Source organism: Silurus aristotelis (assembly GCF_946808225.1).
Source record: "Silurus aristotelis genome assembly, chromosome: 17".
In the NCBI taxonomy this organism is placed as follows: Eukaryota; Metazoa; Chordata; class Actinopteri; order Siluriformes; family Siluridae; genus Silurus; species Silurus aristotelis.
This window is the reverse complement of record NC_139590.1, coordinates 6,628,451-6,652,251: the sequence shown is the minus strand read 5'-3', so window position 1 is coordinate 6,652,251 and position 23,801 is coordinate 6,628,451. Positions and strand designations below refer to the sequence as shown.

The following is a 23,801-nucleotide window of genomic DNA, read 5'->3' as shown; positions in this document are numbered from 1 at the left end:
CCAGGCCTTCTCACCTACATCAGTACCATACCTGACATTGTGACTGAATGGGCACAAATTTTCACAAGCAACCTTATTATTTATTAGTATTTTTTTCTTTATAAAATATGGCTTTAAATAAAGAGTTTTTGTTGGTTTGATTGACGGTTGGGTTGTTGGGTTGATTGGCGCTGAGATGACAGGAACTAATATCGATTTAAATATTATAATATAATAATAATATAATAGTAATAATATAATGTAATAAATAGATTTATTTTTTGCTTTTCATCAGACTTGAATTGACTTGCTGTATTTTCTGTGTGTGCGCAGTAACGTGTTAGTTTGGGCTAATTCTTTTCTACACAAAACTAGCATTTACGCTCCTGTTATCACTTACATTATAGCATTCACAGGCGGTTGTTTTCTTTCTTTTTCTTACTCTATTTCTTATTACTATTTTCGGACTATAAAGCGCACCCATATATAAGCCGCACCCACTGAATTTTACAAATATTTATTTTGAACATAAATAAGTCTACACTAATGTACTTTACACAGGCTTTAATGACTGACACGTTACACACGGTGTAACGGGTGAAATATGTTGCGCTTCCTTTAGGAGCATAGCGGTATTTTGGTAATAGGCTGGCACTCCATTTTTCCAGTATTACTGCGTGTGTTCAAGACGAAGATTATCTCCTTATTATTTTCTGATGCTCATTTCTTAGTTTCTTTGACTAACCCGTTACGCTGTTGCCAAGAAAAATAAAAAAGCATGAGTTTTGGAAACCTGTCTGTGCTTATATGATTTGTGTTGCAACTGGAGTTAGTGAGCTCTCCCTTCACCCAGACTCAACACGCTACAACGGCTTGTATCTAAACAGTAGCCGACCAAGAAAGTCATTGTTCACTGTCTTTCTCCTTCCTTTCACAACTATTTCTCTCGGGAGTGTTATTTTTTGGCATCGTCGTGCATTTCAAAAAAACTTTTTTTCTCCAGATTCCATGCAGCTCAGAACACAGGTAAGGTGAGTTTTTTTCCGTTCGGAAATTTCATTGGTCTAATGTTATGGGGTTCAGTTTTTTGGCTTGAAGTTTGTGTAACCGGGACAAACCCAGGAAAAATTCATAAATAAGCCGCTTCGTTGTTTAAGCCGAGGCGTTCAAAACGTGGGAAAAAAGATGCGACTTATAGTCCGAAAAATACGGTAATAAGACAACCAGAAATCACAGACTGTCATGTTACAGAGTAACACTGTTTTTTTTTTTATTAAAAAATATGGGAAATCGGGGGCATATCAGTTGCCTAAATGTCCCTGTGGATTTGCCGTTACTATAGAAACCAGAAGGTATCAGTAGGTTAAATTTGCCGTACGATTTGAATCATAGGACAGGATCATTGTCTGTGCCACCATTTGAGAAAAACAAGTTTGAAACCTTCAAAACCAATCAGAATGGAGAATTTCCTGATAAATATGGAGATACTGAAATGGAGTAAAAATGGACGTAAATCATTTATACATCTTTCTATCTGGAAAGACCAATGGTCAGTGTGCTAGACATTATGGTTAGAGATTTAAAAACGATTTTAAAAATGAATGCTGAGGTTAACTGGGCAGCTGGTGAACTCTCCTCCCTGTGTGTTTTGTAGGGACATTTGGAGGAGTTTGTGCTGTTATTTTGCTTGCTATACACAGATGTTAATGGTTGATGTATGCATACAAAAACAGTATGCTTGGTTTATAAAGGTAAATAGTTGTAGTTCATTTAGAGTTGAATTTTATTTTATTTTTTTCATTTTGGGAGAGCGAGAGTCCTGTGCTCTCCATTTTCTCTCTCTCTCTCTCTCTCTCTCTCTCTCTCTCTCTCTCTCTCTCTCTCTCTCTCTCTCTCTCTCTCTCTCTCTGTCACAGCAGGAAATGTCTGTAATTACCATAAAGAAGGGACTGAAAACCACTCTAAAAGAGAGTGTGTGTTAGTGGGGTGTTTAAAAGAGATTAAGACATACATACACACACACACACACACACACACACACACACACACACTCACACACACACACACACACACACACCTACATGCTTGATACCACTGCTATAAATGTATCCAGAGAAAAACAGGAGGGACAAAGAAAGATGAGAAGACAAATAAATAACTGGCACAGTCCCTGTAGGCTGAGAGTGAGTCAGCCCTGCCTGCCTGCCTGACACACACACGCACGCATGCACGCGCACACACTTACACACACACCGACTCCAAACAGAGAACCTCCTACACTCATTCGCACACATATACAGATGCACGCATACGCACGCACACGCACACACACACACACACACACACACACACACACACACACACACATATATATATATATATATATATATATATATATATATATATATATATATATATATATATATATATATATACAGATTTCATACCAAAAACCTTCTACCAGCCATATACAGATTCACTATCTTACACACACACACACACACACACACACACACACACACACGAAACACAAACACACTCCATCTGTTATATAGCATGCTCCCAATGCATGTGACAAATATGCAAATGTCACTGAACATCAAGGAAGGTGTGAGTGAGAGACACCGAGGACATGAGAGGAGGATAAAAAAAGGAGGGAGAGTAAAACAGGGAAAAGCTCAGACGGAAAGGGCAGTCGCTGTCCGTTAGACAAGGGGTTGAGTGTATCCAAATCCGATTAACGAGACATATATCAAACATTGACAGTAATGCTTTCCCCTGAGATCACACACACATGAACTACACACACACACACACACACACACACACACACACGCACACACACACATATCTGTTTCTTGAAATTGATCCCACTCACTGCCTTTTTTTAAAAAACTTAGAAGATGAACTGAAATTAATCTACGTTTTATTTCCACAAAACCAATGGATTTCCTCCCTGAGATTCATAATGCACACTATATTGACAAAAGTTTGTGGACACCTGACCATAAGATTGGTATGTGTTTTTTTTTTTTTTTTTTTTTTTTTTTTTTCTTTCAACATCCCATTCCACATGTAGTCCCCATTTCACATTTTAATAAAATCCACTCTACTGAGAAGTCGTTCCAATATATTTTGGAGTGCGCTTGTGGAGATTTGTGCTCATGCATTCACAAGGTGAGGGGCCTGGGGTGCAGTCAGCGTTTCAATTCATCTCAAAAGTGTCCACTACGTTGAAGGTCAGAGCTCTACAGCAGGGGATCTTCCACTCCAACTCATGTAGGGCATATGTTAATTGAGCTGGCTTTCTGCACGGGGCATTGTCATGCTGGAACAAGGTCTGAATCAGGTACTCTTATCATGTTCCTCAAAGCATTCCTTAATATTTTTTGCAGTGTTGCAGGCCAAAATTTTTTACATTAGGGAATATTTTAGCTGTGAAGGACTACTGTAATTTCCGGACTATAAAGCGCACCCATATATAAGCCGCACCCACTGAATTTTACAAATATTTGTATGTTTAACATAAATAAGCCGCACCTGTCTATAAGCCGTCTATAAGTCTACACTAATGTACTTTACACCGGCTTTAACGAAAGACACGTTACACACGGTGTAAAGGGTAAAATATGTTGCGCTTCCTTTCGGAGCATACCAGTGTTTTTGGAATAGCATGCCACTGCATTCCACCGGTATTACTGCGTGTGTGTAAGACTGAGGATTATGTCCTTATTACTTTCTGTTGCTCATTTCTAAGTTTCTTTGACTAACCCGTAACGCTGTTGCCATGAAAAATAAAAAAGCACAAGTTTTGGAAACCTGTCTGTGCTTATATGATTTCTGTTGTTACCTGGAGTTAGCGAGCTCTCCCTTTACCCTGACTCAACGCGTTACAACGGCTTGTATCTAAACAGTAGCCGACCAAGAAAGTCATTGTTCACTGTCTTTCTCCTTCCTTTCACAAATATTTCTCTCAGGAGTTTTTTAACACATGAACTTGTAATCTAATATATTTCACATCTTGACAGATGCTTTTAGATCATCAGTCTTGTTTATTCTACTTGTCAGTAGTTCTAATGTTTTGGCTGATAACATTATAAAGGCTGTGTTGCCTTGCACAAAATAAGGTCAGTTTCTAAAAAAGGCACAATATAGTAACAAACCACAGAGACATACAAATAATCCCTTCAAAAGCAGTGATCCAGTTTCATGGAGCAGCTCATCCCAGTACCACATATAGTCAGTGCTGGAATGCAGTCTGCAGGTGCTCCTCTGAGCATCGCACCACAGAGCCACAGAGCTCCAGGCAAAAGCTAACACGAGCACATCGCGGCGCAATGAGCTGAAAAGCCCTGAGAGCTCTCGGAACAACAAACATGCAAACTGACAGTTAAAGAAGCCGCGCATGTCAAAAGTCAAAAACGTTTGAGGTGATCACACACTGCATTTGGTTTCTTCTTAGGTATGCAGTGGACATGAGAAATGATCTCAGGAAATCTGAGTTCGAAGCTTGGGCATTACACTCTGCAACAATCCATTTAATGCATTTTTGACAAATCGATTTTGAAATCTTTCAGATCTTGCAAATTTGTAATGGGTCCGTACATTGTTACTTTGCAAGTACAAATAGAATTGACCTGTTCTTTAGTTCATGCCAGACTTTTAAGGTTAATTTCCTCTAACGAGATTAACGTAACCCAAACATAAATATTCAACCATTTTCTAGTTGTTATATCAGCTGTTTTTTTTTTTTCAGTTTACAGTAAAAACTGTGGTATCTGCAGGGGAGAAGATCCAAGCCTTCTAGCACTAACAGTAGCTGCCACATTGTAAAAGCAGAAACGATTTATAGATTTACAGTCCATAATGTATATATATATATATATATATATATATATATATATATATATATATATATATATATATATATATATAAAAAAAAAAAAAAAAAAAGTGACAAGGAAGCAATAATGAACCATGAATAGAGTGGAACCTTGGAAGGAGGAACGAGCGGCGAAAAAAGTAAAGTGCAAACTATTTAGAGCTCTATACATGTTCTAATTATTCATTAAAGTGAACCAGGTGCAAAATCATGTCACATGGTCCACTGGCTTATGGTTAAGTCCTGACAGTAACAAACACTATATACTATACGTGCATAGCTGCGCATACATATAATAAAGTTTAGCCATTCATTTAAATGCAAAATTAACAGCAATAGAGTAACTTGTCTTGCACTTTCAGGCCATTATCAAACAAAATAAGAAATACTCGAACACTTGGACAGCTTATCTGATTACCGAGACGTCTACAAAGTGAGTCACAGCTGGGTAGCATATAGACACACTGGACAAAAGGGTGAAAAGGTTTTCTGGTCAGGTCTGTATGAAATTTCATCACATTAATCTGAATTTTCCACTGAAACGGAGGACGCATTTACTGCATTTCTAGGAAAAATGTAAAATGATCTGCCAGAAAACGAGCAGCACAATGCAGGCTGATAGATTGTAGGATTACTCTAAAATAATAAAATGATATGAGCTCATATAGACAGATTCGATTTGGAAATGGAAACGGCCAAAATTGCACAGGAAGAACAGTGACGTCCGAGTGAAAAAGGAACGACTAGAGAAATATTTTTTGATATCGTTGTTAAATATAGGCAGGTAACATTTTAACGAAGGAGTCTCCAGTGTCGGTGGTTCAAGAATGAGATCAATTCTCCGGACAGCATAATCATGTGATGTTCTTTAAAGGGGGGTCTAATTCTATGTCATGCGTTGGATTCTGATGCTAAACATGGTAGCAAGGTTTAAAAAAAAAAAAAAACTTTATAATTTTTTTGTATGACCCTTCATGACGTCATCAGAGCGAGGGCACACCCACCACCATGCTTCATTCGTGTTTTTGGTTGTGAGGCAAGGATGACCTTGTTCAGTACTTACCATATAGACACGTCCTGTTATGGTTGTTGTGGCTGCTGCTGGTCGTGATCCAATTCCGCATCAAATATGTACAGCTGGATCTGATCGTTTCAAATGAAATATGGCTAACAATCAAGTTTTTGTTCCTTTTATAATTACATTTTACTCATTGCTGTTTACTCATTTCATGTAAGAGCATGCTTTGTCATGTTTATCCCTTTAATTTTGAATACAGCGGTCTATAATCAGACTTTCTCATGGGATAGACGCCCTCGTCTTTCCACACTTTCTCCTCTGCTGATTAATTCAACCCAACGCAGTAAAACATAGCCTCTGTGTTATATTTATTGATTTTTATTTATTTATTTTTTTCACAAGCCATCATTAGAAATACCACAGTTTTAAAACACATTCCATTGGGATTACGGAAAACCCCGTCTCCGTTTCACTGCTGCAGTACACCCCCCAAACACCCCCTCCCATCCTACATACTGTGTAACACTATAGTATTAACAGTGTGTCCATTGCAGATTTCTAGTTCACTATTCTTAGCAGGCTTGCTTTTGTGTGCAGATGCAGCCTGAGCTATTCCTCACGGACTGCAGATTTTTGCAGCAAGCTGCAGTGTTTTCTTTCTCTTTTTTCTTGATTTTTCCTCCCGTATGCTGCAGTGTGAAAGTTGCACAGCAGATTTTCCGAGGTCAGAATGCTGACGGTGTCTATTACTGACTATCTCTTTCTTTAATATTCAGTTCAGTGCTCTAAAACTTTGCTCTCTGCCTTTGAACTTTTTCACCCAAGAACATATTTTAAGACTTTCTCCTTCATGGTAGAAATTAGAAACGGATGGATTGTATCCAGTCATAGTGGAGTCAGTCAAGTCTGCCAGGTTTGTTACACTCTTTGAAGGCTTCCTGTTTGTCGTAGCAGGTTAAAGACCTTATCTGTAACTTCCTGATACAGTTCAGATTTCTTGAACTGCCACTTTATCGCTTCTGCAGAGGACGTGTGTCTGTTAGCCAGACTCATCCTCGCATGCCCTATTCAACGCTGTGACATTTTATTCTGAATTGAATTAAATTTCTGCTTTCCCATTAAAGGCCTTTTAACCCCTAACCTTATGCTGAATGTAGAACCGGGGACATGAAGGTGAAGGACAGATCTACTCGTGTCTATTAGTGTATTCATACTGAGAAGGCCAGAAAAGGCTTAAACGTCATGCCCAGTCTCACGCTGCTGGCGGAGAAGTGACCGCTTCATGTCTGAGATGTCTCTTGAGCATTGAGCATTATGTCAAGTCAAGTCAAGTTTATTTGTATAGCGCTTTTTACAACAGACATTGTCTCAAAGCAGCTTTACAGAAAACAACAGTGAAGGTGAATGGTGTGCGTTTGTCCCTGATGAGCAGCCGTGGCGACAGTGGCAAGGAAAAACTCCCTTAGATGATATGAGGAAGAAACCTTGAGAGGAACCAGACTCAAAGGGGAACCCATCCTCATATGGGTGACATCAAGAGTTTGGTCATAAATCTTTCAACAATACAGAACAATTTGTGATCATCATAGATCCAGCATCATCTTCTCCATGCCAGGGCCTTTAAACACTCGGCATCTACTTCTCCATGATCATCCATAGGTCCATAATCTTCACGAGGTGGGACGTGACTGGAGCTGGCCAAACCTCAGGATGCCTCGGGATGGGGAGAGAAAGAGAAGCAGTGGAGAGGAATTAGCGTAGCTGCTGTTCATGATATTAACAGCACAAGTTGATAATGTGCATGTAATCATATATTCTGGAGCACAAGGTTGTGATGTGATGTGTGTGATGTGTGTTATGTGTAGGCTTTGCTAAAAAGATATGTTTTTAATCTACACTTAAACTGGGAGAGTGTATCTGAACCCCGAACACTGTCAGGAAGACTATTCCAGAGTTTAGGAGCTAAATGTGAAAATGAATGTATTATGTAGCCAAGTGCTGTTATTTAGTCGTTTTTAACTTTGCTTTTTTTTTTTAACACAATTTCTCAGTAACACAAAGCTGTTTTTCCCCCTTATAAACTAAGAATTCAGAGAATCTAAATGACAGCATTGTTCTTGTGATGTAAATGACAACAGGTTTGGATTTGCAGACATTTAACAGCTGTTAAAGAAGGTAACATTACTGTATACAGGACATTCATTTGTCTTTAGTGAGCACTTTTATTCAAGATCTGGGTCAGGCTAGATACAGATAGTCTATCCCAGGAATGCTGAGTGTGAGGTGAGAGCACACACACACACACACACACACACACACACACACACACACACACACACACACACACACACACACACACACACACACACACACCTGTTTACACCTGGGATTCTGGATTTCCATTCTGGAATAGCAAAACCACCATCATCAAAGAAAAACAGAGAACATGGAGGAAACTCACAATGACACAGGACGAACATGAAACAATACACAAGCATTAAACCCAAGACCAAAAACCCCAGAGCTGTGAGGCAATAATGTTACCAGCTATACCACTGCCTTAAATGTATCTATAAGTTGATAAAATTTATGATATTCATCAATTAATACACATTTTAACTGGCAAGTTGCTGTGCTATTAAATGACTTAACCTCTGAGACTTGTTGTGGCATGGCACCCGGAGCATTAAGTCATCTTAAGGTGTAAAGAGAACCTGAAAATCATACTTGAGGAAATGTATAGATCCCTTCCTGCAAAACTTAGTCCGTTAAAAGCTAAAAGTCACCAATTCCACCATGACTTTAGTAAAAATCTTGACTTTTATTGAACTTATGCTTAAAGATGCAGTAGTACTTAACAACAAGACACATGTTAGTGAAAAGCCCGAAAACGATTGATTTCTGAGGTTTTATTTCCTGAAATCAAATCAAATTGTACACCTCAACACTGCATTAACCAAAATCAATACAACAGCCTTCTCACCATGCCAGAATGAAACAAGGTTCAAACAAGTCAGTCCAAAAATTACAATCTAGTAAAGCAATCTTTCACATAAAGTATCTTCAACTAACAAATAAAATTACAGTATCATGTCACAAAGTAGAAGAACCATTAGTATTTAATGGACAAATACATTGTAAGTAAATGTCACAGAATAAATATTCCAATATAGATAAAGTAGTGGTAGTGGTCATTGTCAATTAAAATAGCAGAGAAAAAAGTACATGTATTGAATCATAAATGTAGTTAAGTAGAGAGAAAAAGTCGCTTATATCTTTGATACCAAGTACATTTAGAAAGCAACCAAAAAATTACTCAAGTAAAGTAACCAAGTACTGTACATTTACTCAAATACTTTGCACTACAGCGTGATCTGTGTTTTATTCTGATTTGAATGTAGGACAATATCTGAAAATACAAGCAATAAAACAGACAAAATTCATACTTTATATGTAAGCAAAACCCAAACATAAATAATAATATAAAGATGATAAAGAAAGATATAGATAGAGAATAACATTGATTCTTAATGTAAACTCATAAATCAGTCTCTTTAAATTAATTTCTAATGAGGGCATCAGTGGCGAGATGCTCTGAGATGGAAACTTTGAAAGGAACCAGACTAGGAACTAGGAACAGACAAAAGAGAATCCATCCTTATGTGGGTTCACCAGCTGTGTATGGATAAAATGTCTATAAACGCCACTTGACTTGACCAGAATTCCATTCATTACAGTTCCATCATTGTTGAGGTTATCAGCTGCTCCATGATGGACACTTGAGTGCAAAAGTGTTCATGGCAGTTGTAGTCCTCAGCTGCTGTAGCAAGTTGTTCATATTAATTACAGTCCAAAGCCATTTTAACGGTTTCTAAGTGGAACAATTCACTGTAACAACACGTATTTTTAGGCTCTCCAGGTGGAGCTATCTTGAGCAGTAGTATGGGATTTCCAATTGATTAGAAGTCTACTTAGAAGTCTGGCCTTAGGATGGATCAGGCAGGTTAGAGAGCAGATGGGGACAGGATCATAGCGCTGTGACATTATTAGTCTTTGATTGCTCCAAGAGCTAAAGTTGATGGTGTAAGTCAGGATCTGGGAACAGAAGTCCAAGGGAGGTTGAGCAATTGGCTTAATAATTTTATAGGAGATTAATTTGCTTCACAGAACATTTGCTGAAAATGAACATCTGCCTGCATGAGTGCCCATTGTGCTGGCAAATGAGCAGAACAGATTGAGCAGGCTATGCAAAAAAAAAAAAAAAAAAAAAAAACCCCTGAAATATATATAAATAAATGCATGATTTAAGAACATACAGACTAGATACAAGTCACATGATCTGCCAGTGTACTTGGTAAGATTTCTTGATAAGAAACCTATATAGGTTTTGATAAAAAGGTTTTGATAATTCTTGATAAGGAACTTTTTAAAGTTTGTTTTTCTTAAACAGTGTAAAAGATCTTTAAACCAGAGCTACTAAACGAGAGAATTCCTCTTCATTTAGGAATCATCATTATATATTCTGTCTTTAAATGAAAGCATTTATACCGAAAACAAGATTACTATTAAAAGGTATACGCACAAGATCACGCATATTTTGCATGCGGTTTGTCAGCAATTATTTTTTCAAATGAAGACCGTCTTATAACACCCAGTAGTTACAATGATAAGCTCAGTTTGCTCAATAAAAAGAAATAACTTTAAGCTTTAATAACTACCGTATTTTCCAAACTATAAGCCACTACTTTTTTTCCCACGCTTGAACCCCGCGGCTTAAACAATGAAACAATATTTGGGGTTTTTCTGGGTTTTTCTGGGTTTCACAAACTTCAAGCCAAAAAACTGAGCCCCATAACATTAGACCAATGAAATTGCCGAACGGGTTCAGGTGAACCAATGAAATTCTTTATATTAAATCAGATGCGCTCCCACTGAATCGGGCCGCACCACATCATAAATATGGATGAGGTTCCTCTGACGTTTGACCTGCCGCTCACTCGGACTGTCTACAGGAAATGCGAATCATTTGTCACGCTGAAAACAACCGGGCATGAAAAAAACGCACTTCACCTGTGTTCTGAGCTGCACGGCATCGGGAGAAAAGCTTCACCGATGGTGATTTTTAAACACACGACGATGCCAAAAGATAAACTCGAGATAAATTTTTGTGAAAGGAAGGAGGAAGACAGTGAACAATGACTTTCTTGGTCAGCTACTGTTTAGATACAAGCCGTGTAACAGACACTGTCTTTCGTTGAAGCCTGTGTAAAGTTCATTAGTTTCAATGTAGGAACCTGCGGCTTATAGACAGGTGCGGCGTATTTATGTTCAAAATAAAAATCTTTTTCAAATTCAGTGGGTACGGCTTATATTTGGGTGCACTTAATGGTCCGGAAATTACAGTAAGTAAGAAAAACCTATAGTTTTTATTTTTCTTAAAATAAGATCCATACGATTTTTATGGCTAGAAATAAAATTGTAAGTCTTGACTAGATGAGTTTTTGCTGCGATGATCATCTTGAGAGTGATATACTGAGAGTCGGGGGGGAGCTGAAATGACACGGAGCCTGGAAATAAATTGCAGAGTAAGCAGATATAACAGAGGGGAGTGTTGGTTTACATCACAGCCCTTTGGAAATCATTTTAATAACAAACCTCATGTGCTGGCTGCCGAACAATGTTTGAAGCAGAGGGTGTGAGTGTGAGATTAGCGTTTGTGTGTGAGATATACTTATGTGAAAAGTCGAAGCGTGCAGGCGGGAACGTAAACACGCCAGCGCTTCAGATTGCACAGCACCGCATGCCTGCTCTAGTTTCAGTGCATAATCATGCAGACATTTACACACAGAGGGCAGATCTCTGCGACTTCCTGCTGATCCGACACACGGCAGCAAACCATTTGAGGAAACCCTCACAGACATGAGGAGACCACGTGAGTCTTTGTATAGACCGCATCCTGAGCTCGAAGCTCACGGGCGCTTTTAGAAAATAAAATCTAAATCAAATGAGCTGCATACTGAAATGAACCAAAATGATAAAAAAAAAAAAATGAATTGACATTAGTGTAAAGTCTCTAATGGTTTATAAGACTGTGGTGAGACCTGCGATGTTGTATGGTTTAGAGACAGTGGCATTGAGTAAAAGACAGGAGGTGGAGCTGGAGGTAGCAGAGCTGAAGATGTTGAGGTTTTCGTTGGGAGTGACGACGATGGACAAGATTAGAAATGAGTTTATTAGAGGGACGGCGCATGTGGGACGTTTTGAAGACAAGGTGAGGGAGAAGAGATTGAGATGGTTTGGACATGTGCAGAGGAGGGACATGGGGTATATCGGTAGGAGAATGCTGAGGATGAAGCCACCAGGAAGGAGGAAAAGAAGAACGCCAAGGAGGAGGTTAATGAATGTTGTGAGGAAAGACATGCAGGTAGTTGGTTTGAAAGAGGCAGAAGTAGAGGACAGGGGGGTATGGAGACGGAAGATCCGCTGTGGAGACCCCTAATTGGAGCAGCCGAAAGAAGAAGAAGTGTAAAGTCTCTAATGTAGTATTTGGATGCTCCTGAGATACCAGTGATCCTGAATTTTTAAGTAATAATCCCCTCAGCAATGTGAGTCCTTTTTATGAAAATCCAGTCCCATTTTATTTGTATCGTTCTTATACAATACACACAGTTACAAAGCAGCTTCAGAAACCTGGAAAAACCCTGAGAAAAAACTCCCCGGAATAACACGAGTAGAAAAAAAATACCCATCCATAGTCAGATTATAGTGTGTTCCGGAGTGGTCTGGTGCATTGCGTTGAGGTGATGTTAGAGACTGAGAGCATAGCTGAAGGGTTGTGACCTCCAGGATGTGATGAAAGCCTTGTCACCTAGCAACCAACTTCTGTACACACTCAACCCTGTGGGTCTTTATTAAAATGGAAAAACGAAAGTGCACCGCTAAAAGGACTGACGCCGCTTCGTTCCTCGGCGGTGCTCCGTGTGGAGAAATTGCTGCGGCCGGCGGGGTGGAGGGGGTTGGTGGTGCTGGGGGGGGGCGTTCAGCTGATAGATACTCGTCGCTGAAATTGATCGGGAGATAACTGCTAAAATAAGCAGTTTGCAGTGTGTAGCGTGCTTGTAAGTGCTTCTGAATGGGACTTGTGATTATTTGTAATGATGATCCATAACTCATTTCCTAGTGCTTCGACGTACAGTTGAGTGCAAAGGTTTGTGCACCCGTTGGATAAGACTGCATTGCAATGAGGCCATTTTAGCTATATAATGGCTATATTTATTATAATATCTATTTTGGTGCCACTACAAGCAACTTTTTCTATTCAATCTTTAATATAGGTACATTTGTGTAATATTTTTGGATTGAACTGTACCTGGGTTTTCATTCTGCTCTATAGAACAGAAAAATGATAACATAAAATTATTATTTAATCATTGACGGGTTCTGTTATGCAGCTCGTTGCACCAGTTATTGTGTTTCTCTAATAGCGCACTACAGCATGTTTTATTCCTCTTATAATTTAGTGCTTTGGCAACAATTGACATTTTGTTCTTATTAAAGATCATGTTCTTTTTTTTTTATGAGGTAGTTTTGAGGTGGAAGGAGATCGTTCCTGTTATGACTTGGTCGGGTTTTAGACGTTTTAGAGATTTTATTTTATTTTTTTAATGTTTGGTCAACCTTTTTAATAAGCATGCAGTTGGCAAATGAGCAAAGTATTATAATTATAATAAAAGTCATGATGATGATGATAATCGAAAATTAATGAATAAAAATAAATACATAAACAGAAATTAGAATGAGATTAGACACCAGAATATTAAACAAAAATATGAAAGTACATATTGAACACTACAGCACAGTGAACTACAGTATGAAACACAAGGGTTTATCACACAGCTAGAGAAACAAGAAGCACGTGAAAACAATCAGGAAACCAATGGGAGGAGAGAAGCCATGAATCAAAACAAATTACAAGTGGCAAATCCCCACTAGTGCGAGGCGAAAGAGAATTTCAGTATGTGACACACATTCTAGCAGCTAGAATCTTCTAGAAGTTGACTGTCAAATCCTCAGTCTGGAAGATTTTCAGACTGTTACAAAGCATTGACACTGGAGACTCTAAATTCCAACTTAAATTCCAACTTAATTGAAAAATAAAAAAAAATAAAGTAAATTGAAAAATAGATTCAAATATGAAACGAGAATAACAATTGTAGAAATGAAATAAAATAAAATATTAAAATTTTATGAAAAAATATTTACAATGGGATAAAATAAAAAATGCAGTTGCATTAAAAGAAAAGGCAAAGAAAATGTATATTGTAAAAACAGCATACATCAGGAAGCAGAAACGGTTTATTAATTCAGAATAAAGTGCATTCTATAAACAAAAAAAACCAAATAATGAAATAATTGTTGAAAAAAATAAGAATTGTATTGCTTAAAATGTAAAATATTTAATAAATGCAATATTTATACTGTAGTTTCTTGTCATATTTTGTGACTGGAGTTGTTTGGGTTTGTGATGCTCTTAAACAACCTGGAGATAATATCAACCATCCGCCCATAATCCATCAGTGGCTTCATCCAACATTCTGAGAAGTGAATTTGGATCACTACCTGCCTTCCAAAAGCAAAACTTCACTCACTCATTGCAGAAGAGCTCTGCCTCCTCTGCTCTTCCTGCCCTGCCCCAAACCACACCACTTTCTAATAGATCGTCTGTAATCTCTGAATAAGTTGCTCTAGTTTCTATCAGATTATTTATTATTTGCACTAAAGGCTCCAGAGTGAACCAAATGAAATTCCCCCTTTTGCTTTCAGGTTAGGGTTGGGAATTGGTATTGATCGTAATTGATATTGTGAGATTTTGATTACTACACTTTGTGTGATTTATCGTTTTTCTCCTTTTCTGCTTTCAGTATCAAAGCAGAAACGGAAATAAGTTTTTTGTTATTCAGTTGTGAATCAAAACAAGGCTCCCTTGCCAGAAAACACATTTTGTTATTACCTCTGACCTTAAAAACTGTTAAGTAATAGTTCTATTTAGTAATAATTTAGTAAATAATAATAATATTTAGTAAATAATTGTTATAAATAGTGTTTTTTGTTTACTTTTGTTTTCTGTTTTTAAAGCACAGAATATATATATATATATATATATACACAGTATATTCAATAATTACCCGACTTAAAATGATGTGTTCCGATGAGCCCTAGCTTAACTAGGGGTTTTATACTGTTAATAATTTAACACATCACAGTACATAATTTAGCAAGACAGAATTTTTTTTTATACAGTACCTTTAAACTATGCATAATTTATACAGTAAGGTACTATAGAAAAATACATGTCTCGACTTATGATATTTTCAAGTTAAGGTAGGGCATCTCCCTCGTAAGTCGGGTAATTATATATGTGGCAGTGGCTGAAATTGAACATATTTTTGCCTTTTTGTTCGTATCGATATCGCTGAATAAGCCGAATTGCCCTGATTTGATTTTACGCTTGGGACAAATATGGAATTTGTGTTTTTTAGTACAGTATTCCTTTTAAAACACACCCTGCAAACTCATCTTTTCTTCAATGTGCAGTTCATCGTCATCTGTATATAAGCTTAACTTATTAAGGTAAGACCATGTTAAGGGGGGGTTTAATGCTTTAATGGGATAGAGCAGGATTTTCCTATAGGCCTTTGCTCCTATACCTGCTTTTTGTCAAGGGATTTCTTTAGTATTTAGGAAATATGTCTCAGTCTACTAACATGACCTCAGTGTAATTTGCTAATCAGGACAGTGAAACGAAGTCTAATTAGCATCGGCGCAGCTCACTTAAACACATCGGTGTGTCAGATTTACTTTACGAATGCTGTGTAAAAAAAAAAAAAAAGAAGAAAATCCAACAAATGTGATGTGATATATTTGTCAAAACAAGACGTTAAATATTTTCACAGTAGAAAATCACAGAGCCGTGCACTTCTTTGGCATCTGAACAGCATGAACTCAGTAGGAAAGGAATGTAGCTCAGTGAGAAATATCACAAGTCCCAAACGGTTTGTGCTGAAGTGACAGAAAGCGAACGTGTGTGTGTGTGTGTGTGTGTGTGTGTGTGTGTGTGTGTGTGTGTGTGTGTGTGTGTGTGTGTGTGTGTGCGTGCATTTATCCAAAAATAACTGAATTACATAAGCTATCCTGTAGGAACTGCATCGCTGTATTAAGTACCTCCAAGGATTTTAAATTTGTTGTAATTTAATGTAAATGGAGACACTTTTTGTTCCTAATAATTTGTACTGTTTGCTAATTTTTTATTATTTATATGAGCATTAGCATTTCTAGGGGCACAAACGGGCGCAACAGTATTATTTAATCTATTCAGCACAAGCTATGGATAAAACGGTATGCTGTTTCGGAGTAAATCAGACAGCATGACACTGGAGAAGGCGTATAATGGTGTATGAGAATATGAACACATCACTCTGTAGAGCCCAAGGTAGAAAAGTAGCTCTGAGCCTTTGATAAGCTTGACATTTAACTAATCTGCTTTCCACAAAGTCTCTGTAGTCTTCCTCTTGGAGGATTTGCAGCAGCGGAAAAAAAGTCGAGTTAAGTAATGCTATGCGCGCGTGTGTGTGTGTGTGTGTGTGTGTTTGTGTGTGTGTATATGTGTGTGTGTAGTCTTACAGTGCTGGCTGAGTAGCATGTAAGGATGAAAATGTACACACCCCACTTTTCCATTTATTCCATTCACAGTACCTGGGATACCTCAGTACTCGTCTGTCATTCGCTCCGGAGCCTGTGATAAATGCTGACGAGTACCGAACAAGTACTGAAATACTGACGAGTACCGAACAAGTACTGAAATACTGACGAGTACCGAACAAGTATTTTTTTCCATGCAGTATTGACAGTCTGACAATCTAACATGAGACTTCATGCGAATGTTTTATCATAATACTGAGCATATTCTCTTCTTGACATGTCTTATCCTCTGTAAAATCTTATCTTATACTGTTTATTACTATATAAATGCCATCTTATTACCAATGATAGATGAAATACACAAAGCATGTACTTGAGTTAAAGTAGATATACAGTAGGTAAAATATGACTCTGGTATAAGTAAAAGTGCTTCCTTTAAACTTTCACTTGAGTAAAAGTACAAAAGTATTTGCCTTCAAAAGTACTATGATTTATTATGGCTATTATGGCTTATTATAATTTTTATCCCAAGTCTCTTTGCTTAATCAACTCAGTTTATGTAAAGACTGTAATGCTGTACTCTCAGCGCACTGCTCCAATAATCGAATGATATTAATGATTTCAACACCTATTGATATTTAATACATTATTATGAACCCAAAACTTCATTTTCAACGCCTTCAAAAAATCATGCAAATAAGGTCAGATTAAAGTCAGAAGTTCCTACCATCATTTATTCCTCTCAAAATGTACTGCTTGATTTGTATCTGATGCTGAACTGTATGTTGGTGATAAGTAAACACCACAAAGCGGAAATGGCGGTTCAGGCTTGAATGACACTCTGAGTGAAACATGCCATGACCCAACGTCTCCCCTGGTAATTAGTTTCAGCTTTGAAGCAGTTTCTCTGCTTCAGCTACCGTCACTGGATGAGTAAGATCAGAGCAGTCCACAAATTTTGATACATTTCTGAGCTCCATTTCATGTAGAAATATCACCCTAAATGCCTTTATTGCACAATTAAATTCACAATTTATCAAACTCTCAGAACCAAGAAACGTACAACTCTTTTTCTAATTGTAGCCATAAGATACATACAACATCTATATCCTTATAATATATATCTTTTAAATTAGCCTTTTAAGCTGCAATGGAGATTCCCCAGATACCTTTGACATCAACTCGATTAAAGGTAATCAAATCAATAAGTGTTGTTAAACTACAATCCAACTAAACTTTTTAGGTTGTAATTGTTTTGTTGCTACACACATTATAATAAACTACATACTATAAATTATAATGTTATTTAAGCTGAAAGAAATATTGTTGCTCTATGTGTAAAAGCATATCAGGCAGCACAGTATAACCTTAGTGATATACAGTTATAAGCCCTTTTCATTTAATGCATTAACTTATACTATCCTCATGAGATTAGTGATAGAGCTGCAAACACACCTTTATCTTTTGCATGTTTCACCCCTACTTCTGTCCTCTTTTTCTGAATTGGGCTCCTGAAGGTTTAGACCTTTTTGCAATCCATAACTGTATGAGTGAGAGAACTTCTCTGGGCGGTGGGTGCACACTCCCGTCCATGATCATTGACTGTGCAACTTATGCACTTCTGGTTAGATGCTAACTGCATTTTAATGGCTCTGTACATGTACCTTGCACAATGACAATAAAGTTGAATCTGATCTAATCTAATAAGTTTTACCACGAGACTGAAGCTCTCACGAGTTTCATCGCAAGAGTTGGTGTCAAGTTCTGAGCTTGTGATGAGTGGCGAAGCATTTTCAGAACGTGATTGGTACCGAATTCTGCAGCTGACAAGGTATAATTGTATTGATTTAGCCAGAAAAGAATTATAGATATTAACAAATCTGGGTTTAGAAATCACAACAAAAAAAAAAAAACATGGATTTTTTTGCTGACCAGATAATTGTGTAAAAAACAACTATATATTTTTTCCTCATTTATCTATAGTTAGTTGATTATTATTTTTTAAGCTGGAACATATTGTTATGTAATGAAGAGAGCGACAGATGCAGATGCAGGTTTTGGGGGCAGCTGAATATGAAAACCAGAGTTCACAAATCCATATCAAGATCAAAATCAAAAGACAGACACAGTTCAGGCGATCAGCGCACAGAAGAAACAAGGACGGGAAAAAAATGTAAAAGCATGAAAACCCGTGAACGATGCTAATCAAAGGGCTTGGAAAAGACAGAGACTGAACGTATACTTCGTACTGATATAAAGTGCTTCTCAAGTGGAAGTGTGTGGTGTGAAACTTGAAGCAGCTGTGTTCAATCAGTATACTGATTGGTGAGCAGCTGTAGATGTATGAAGGCCACACTGTTAACATGGAAATGGCATATGAGTTATATGAGTTATGCTCTGACACGACACATCATGTTTACAAAGTGTGTCTCATGGCTCAATTTAAAATCTGGCATCAGCCAAAGTATGCTGCAACCCAAATCACACTGCATGTTGTATTGACTTTTTGCAGTTGGGTCAATTTAGAATCTAAATTTGTTTCTAGCTGAACCAAACCAGATGAGCTCCGACTTGCTCCTCACCTGAGAGTGTTACTGTATTTTTACCTGCACAAGTTACCCACATCTGAGAGTAAAAATTCACCATTTAACACTCCAACTAGACTAAACACCGAATACATGAAAACACCCTTTAAAAATGTTTTTTAAATGTTCAGTTAAACGAAGCCAAATATCAGAAGTGGAAGTCTGCAGCTTGGACAATTTTTCAGATCTACTGAAATTCTTTTTTTCCTAAAACGTCTCTAATATCTCCCACAGGTGTTCAGCTGGGTTGAGGTTTGCTAACTGTGAAGACCAGAGAATGGTGTTTCTTGGGAAATTGTTCCTGACATTCTTTCTGTCTAGTTGTTCGGTCATTGGTGGGGCCCCTGGGATCAGCTTGTTTATCTGAGATAAACCCTTATCTTCTGGAGTAGTTCTGGTCCAAGAAAATGTGATTAACCCTTATCTTCTGGAGGTTCTCTGGTCTAAGAAAATGCAGATGTTTGTTGTAGGTCAGTACAGTTTCCATTGCATTGTTTGTTGTAGAGCCAGTTTCCATTGCAGTTGTCCAATACATTGATGGCTCAGTTTTGGTATGTTAGGCTGAACCAACTTGTGGAGGCCACCCCCAGGCCTGGCTGCAGGAGTGGGTTTCAGTTACTATAATCCCCATAGGGTACACAACGTTTTTTTAAACCTTCCATTAAGGTCTTTAGGCTTTTTTTCCCCTCTTTTTAGACCTGTTCAGTAAAGGGCTATTATGATAAAGCAGAAGTTTGCTCTTTACTGTGCAGTTTATGTCCTTGTTCTTACCTATGGTCACAAGATGTAGGTAATGATTATAAAAATAGAGTACAGGGACTGGAAAAGAGGGTTCCACTGCAGGGTTGGTAGGCTTTCTCCTCATGAGAGGGTCTTGACAATTCAAGATTGCCTTAGAAAACACCCAATGCTCCTCTAAAATTGATAAGGGTCAGTTTAGCTGATTTAAAGGATGCACCCTAATCAGCTTGGGGCAGACACAATATCTGCTGAAGAGATTACATCTCCCAGGTGGATTGTGAATGTCTGGGGATCCCCCAGGAAGAGCTGGAATCCGTGGCTGGGGATAGCGGAAGTTTAGACAGCTGTCATTGCAACCACCACCTTGAATATCAGATTAGAATGAATGCTGTAGGTCAGGTGATTGATGTTTGACAGTTAAGAATATGAAACATGTCTAGACTAGACTAAAACAAGTAATTGTTCCATTTGTAAAAGACACACAGCCTTTTTGAATTCAAGAATTTCTAATATTTGGCTTCAAATGGCTTACCAGAAGGCTATGTGGCTTAGCATGCCAAGCTAACCTTCACGCCTTTGTCACTGTAAAGTGTGCGTCAGACAGTTAAGGACTGGAGTGTTGTGGGGGTGTTGTGTACAGCACTTTGTGTAGCTGTTACTTGTTTCTACTTATCTTGTTGTACAATAGCATTTGTGTTCAGGAGGGTGTGGGGGCGAACCACCATTTTAGCAGGTATGTGTCATTCAATCATGCTAAATGTCTATAAGCCTCCTTGTTTCACATTTCTCATTTATGCGATGGAAAGCGGCTTAGCAAATGATAAGAAAGGGAAGCTGTGTGCATGTGTCTCTTTATGCATTGTGCCATGGCCAGGTTTTTGTGAGGAGTGTGTGTGAGCGAGAGAGCAGGTGTGTGTTCACTGGGTTGTCCATAGGGGATTTCTGGAGACCTTTAGGATGAGTCCCACCTGGAGGGACGAGAACAAGTGCCATGAGCTCAGTTTAGTTCATCTAAATTTAGTTTTGGCCCTCACTGCTTTCCATAGTGAGAATTCTCTCAGCAAGGGTCCACCACTAACCGTCCAGCAACATGGCCCCTCTTAGTCATCTTTGAAACCTCGTCCAAGGTGGAAAACCAATTCAGACAGATGGACAACCCTCTTATAATAGTTTTTAGTATGTCATGGAAAGTGCAATAGAACAGTGTTATGTAACATTACATAGAGATTACATAAATATTGTTAGAAAACTGCTTTAATAATTGTTACGGTTTTGCGATACCAGGAAATTTTTTCTAGGTGTATTTCTTTTACTTATTTAAAGTAGGAAATGAAGCATAATTGTGCTGTTAAAGGAAAATAGGGTGGTGTGATACCAAGAATAGCCACAATTACTGAACTAAAGTTGATTATTTTCCAATAAAATTGCTAATGCGAATAATTTATATATTTTGAACTACTTGTCCTACTTTCTTATCTAGTTCCTTGTATGTTAAATGTTGAGGAACATCTAAGAAACAATTATAGCAGCTATAAACTTGAAGTGCTTGAACTTCTTAAGTTATTTAGACAGGAAAGTCCTTCTCTGTCCTGTTAATTATTCTTTTTTTCGCATCACAGCACTGACACTGAAGACTTGTTTCAAAAATGTTAAATACACACTTTCTCAAGCTAAACTCTTCATTATAAATATTTTGCCATTTTTTTTAAACATCTTGTAGAATATCAGAAGATAAGAATGTATAAAGTAGTAGTATTCGCTGTACCGGTTTCGTTTAATGTTGTCTTTAACATTAGGTCATGTCTCCAGAGGCTCACTGTAAAACAGTTTGTCCATCATAGTGATTGAGAACTTTAAAACAGGAAATTAGCATACTAGATTTAATGCATGACCATTTGCATCGAATGCACAGCTGAGGTCCTACTGTAAATAAGTCACTGCTTTTACATGTGTAGTGTTTAATCTGATAGAATCGAACCCTGGTGCATTTTCCTTTATGTGCTTTAGGTTTATCTGATCAGTAAGCTGTTTCTGATAGGAGGAGATCGTGTACAAAGACAATAAGAGATCCTTCTTGCCCATTTTTTTAATCCACAGGCAAAAATGATGCTCACTATAATAGCCTTTAACCCATAGAGATCTGATGCTTTTTTTTTCGATCCTGGAGATGCTTTGACTTGACTTAAACCTTCAGTTACTTATAGCATATTAATTAATAAGCTCTCATTACACTAGTGTATGGAAGGATATTCCGGAAAATATCCAAAGGAATTGCAAATTGTATTTCACACAATACAAACACGCCCAATAATAAAGTCCCACCCATATGCAAATGCAAACCGTGCAAGGCTATGGAAATTCAAATGCAAAAGAAATCGTGATTCCATTAGAGTTTTGGCAGCCTACATACGCGACGCGGAGAAAATGAAAAAGCAAACGTGGTAATAAATATCGCTATTTGAATATGACATGGTCATAACTCGTAAAACATGGGAAATAAAGTTGCAAATAGACTTCGCTTTTTCATAAAAAAATTAGCCAGTCATCGTGTGTTTACGAAAGCAAGAACGCAATGCAAAATTTCCAATTGCGTTTGCATTATGTCGCAATTTATGCGTCCACATATGTACAATTTGCATTTCCTTTTGAATATTGTCCAGAATATCCTTCAATACTAGTGGTGTAAAGCATTTGAGTATATGTACTTCGTTACTGTACTTAAAAAAAGATTTTTGGTCTACTTTATAGTATATCAAAGATATAAGCAACTTTTACTCTATGCTACATTTATGATTCATTATATCTATTTTTAATCTTTGATATTTTAATTGAACATGTCTGTTACCAATTACATTTTGCATGACAGTTTTATCTGCCGTTGCTTTTTATTTTGCAGATTATCTTTGTCCATTTAATACTAATGGTTCCTTTACTTTGTGACATAATACTGTAATTTAATTTGTTATTTAAAGATACCTTTTGAAAAGATTGCTTAACTACTTCGTCTTTTTTTATCGACTTGTTTGATGTTTGTTTCATTCTGGCATGTTGAAGAGGCTGTTGTGTTAATGCTGGTTAATTCAGTGTTAAGTTGTACAATTTAATGTGTATTTTAATAAATAAAACCTCACAAATCAACCGTTTTCTGGCTTTTAACATCTAACATGTTGAGTGTTGACGACTAGTGCATCTCTTAAACCTATGTTCAATATGAGTCTAATACTGAAGTATTGTTCGAATCAGATTCAAGATTCTCACTCAAGTCATATCAAGTAATGAATCTGTAATAAACCTGTAATGAAGTAAGTTTTAGTATCTATACTTTTACCCAAGTATGTTTTTTAGGTACGGTTTACACCTCTACATTACACTATATTTAACATCAACTTCTGCTTCAATGGTATGTAAGAACATGCATGTACATGTTTGCAGGAAATCAACATTAAACTTATTTAGTAAAAAAAAAAAAGGAATGACAATGAGGTTCATTAAACACTTTTTATACCTTGTCGGCCACAGTCTTTGTTACAACATTGCAGTGAAATCCATCCTGTTCATTCATACATATGAAACAATGCATTGATTTGCATTAGTGTGGCACTTATTTGTTTTAGAAAGGCTGAATGCGTATGCGAAAAATTGACCTTGTAACTCAGCACAGGTTTGTATAGATGACAAAATACAGAAACAAAATGTATATGAGGCACATACACTAAGCATAATTTTATACTTTTTAAAATATGCTGAAATAAGTAGAACAGTTAAGTAGATAATATCTTTAGAAAATGTAATATTGAATGTAAAACACACACACACACACACACACACACACACTTACATGCACATCTGTATTCACCAAATAGGGTCTAATAAATGTTAACTATTGAATTACATTATC

General features: G+C 37.3%; 2 protein-coding genes across 2 annotated transcripts in view; both read left to right on the top strand.

The window, feature by feature from the left end:
* The window catches only part of hcrt (hypocretin (orexin) neuropeptide precursor), a 99,054-nt gene that overhangs the window by 16,685 nt on the left and 58,568 nt on the right, over positions 1-23,801 (top strand). The window lies entirely within an intron of this gene.
* LOC310740506 (inactive phospholipase C-like protein 2) overlaps positions 1-23,801 on the top strand; it is an 86,004-nt gene that overhangs the window by 13,577 nt on the left and 48,626 nt on the right. The window lies entirely within an intron of this gene.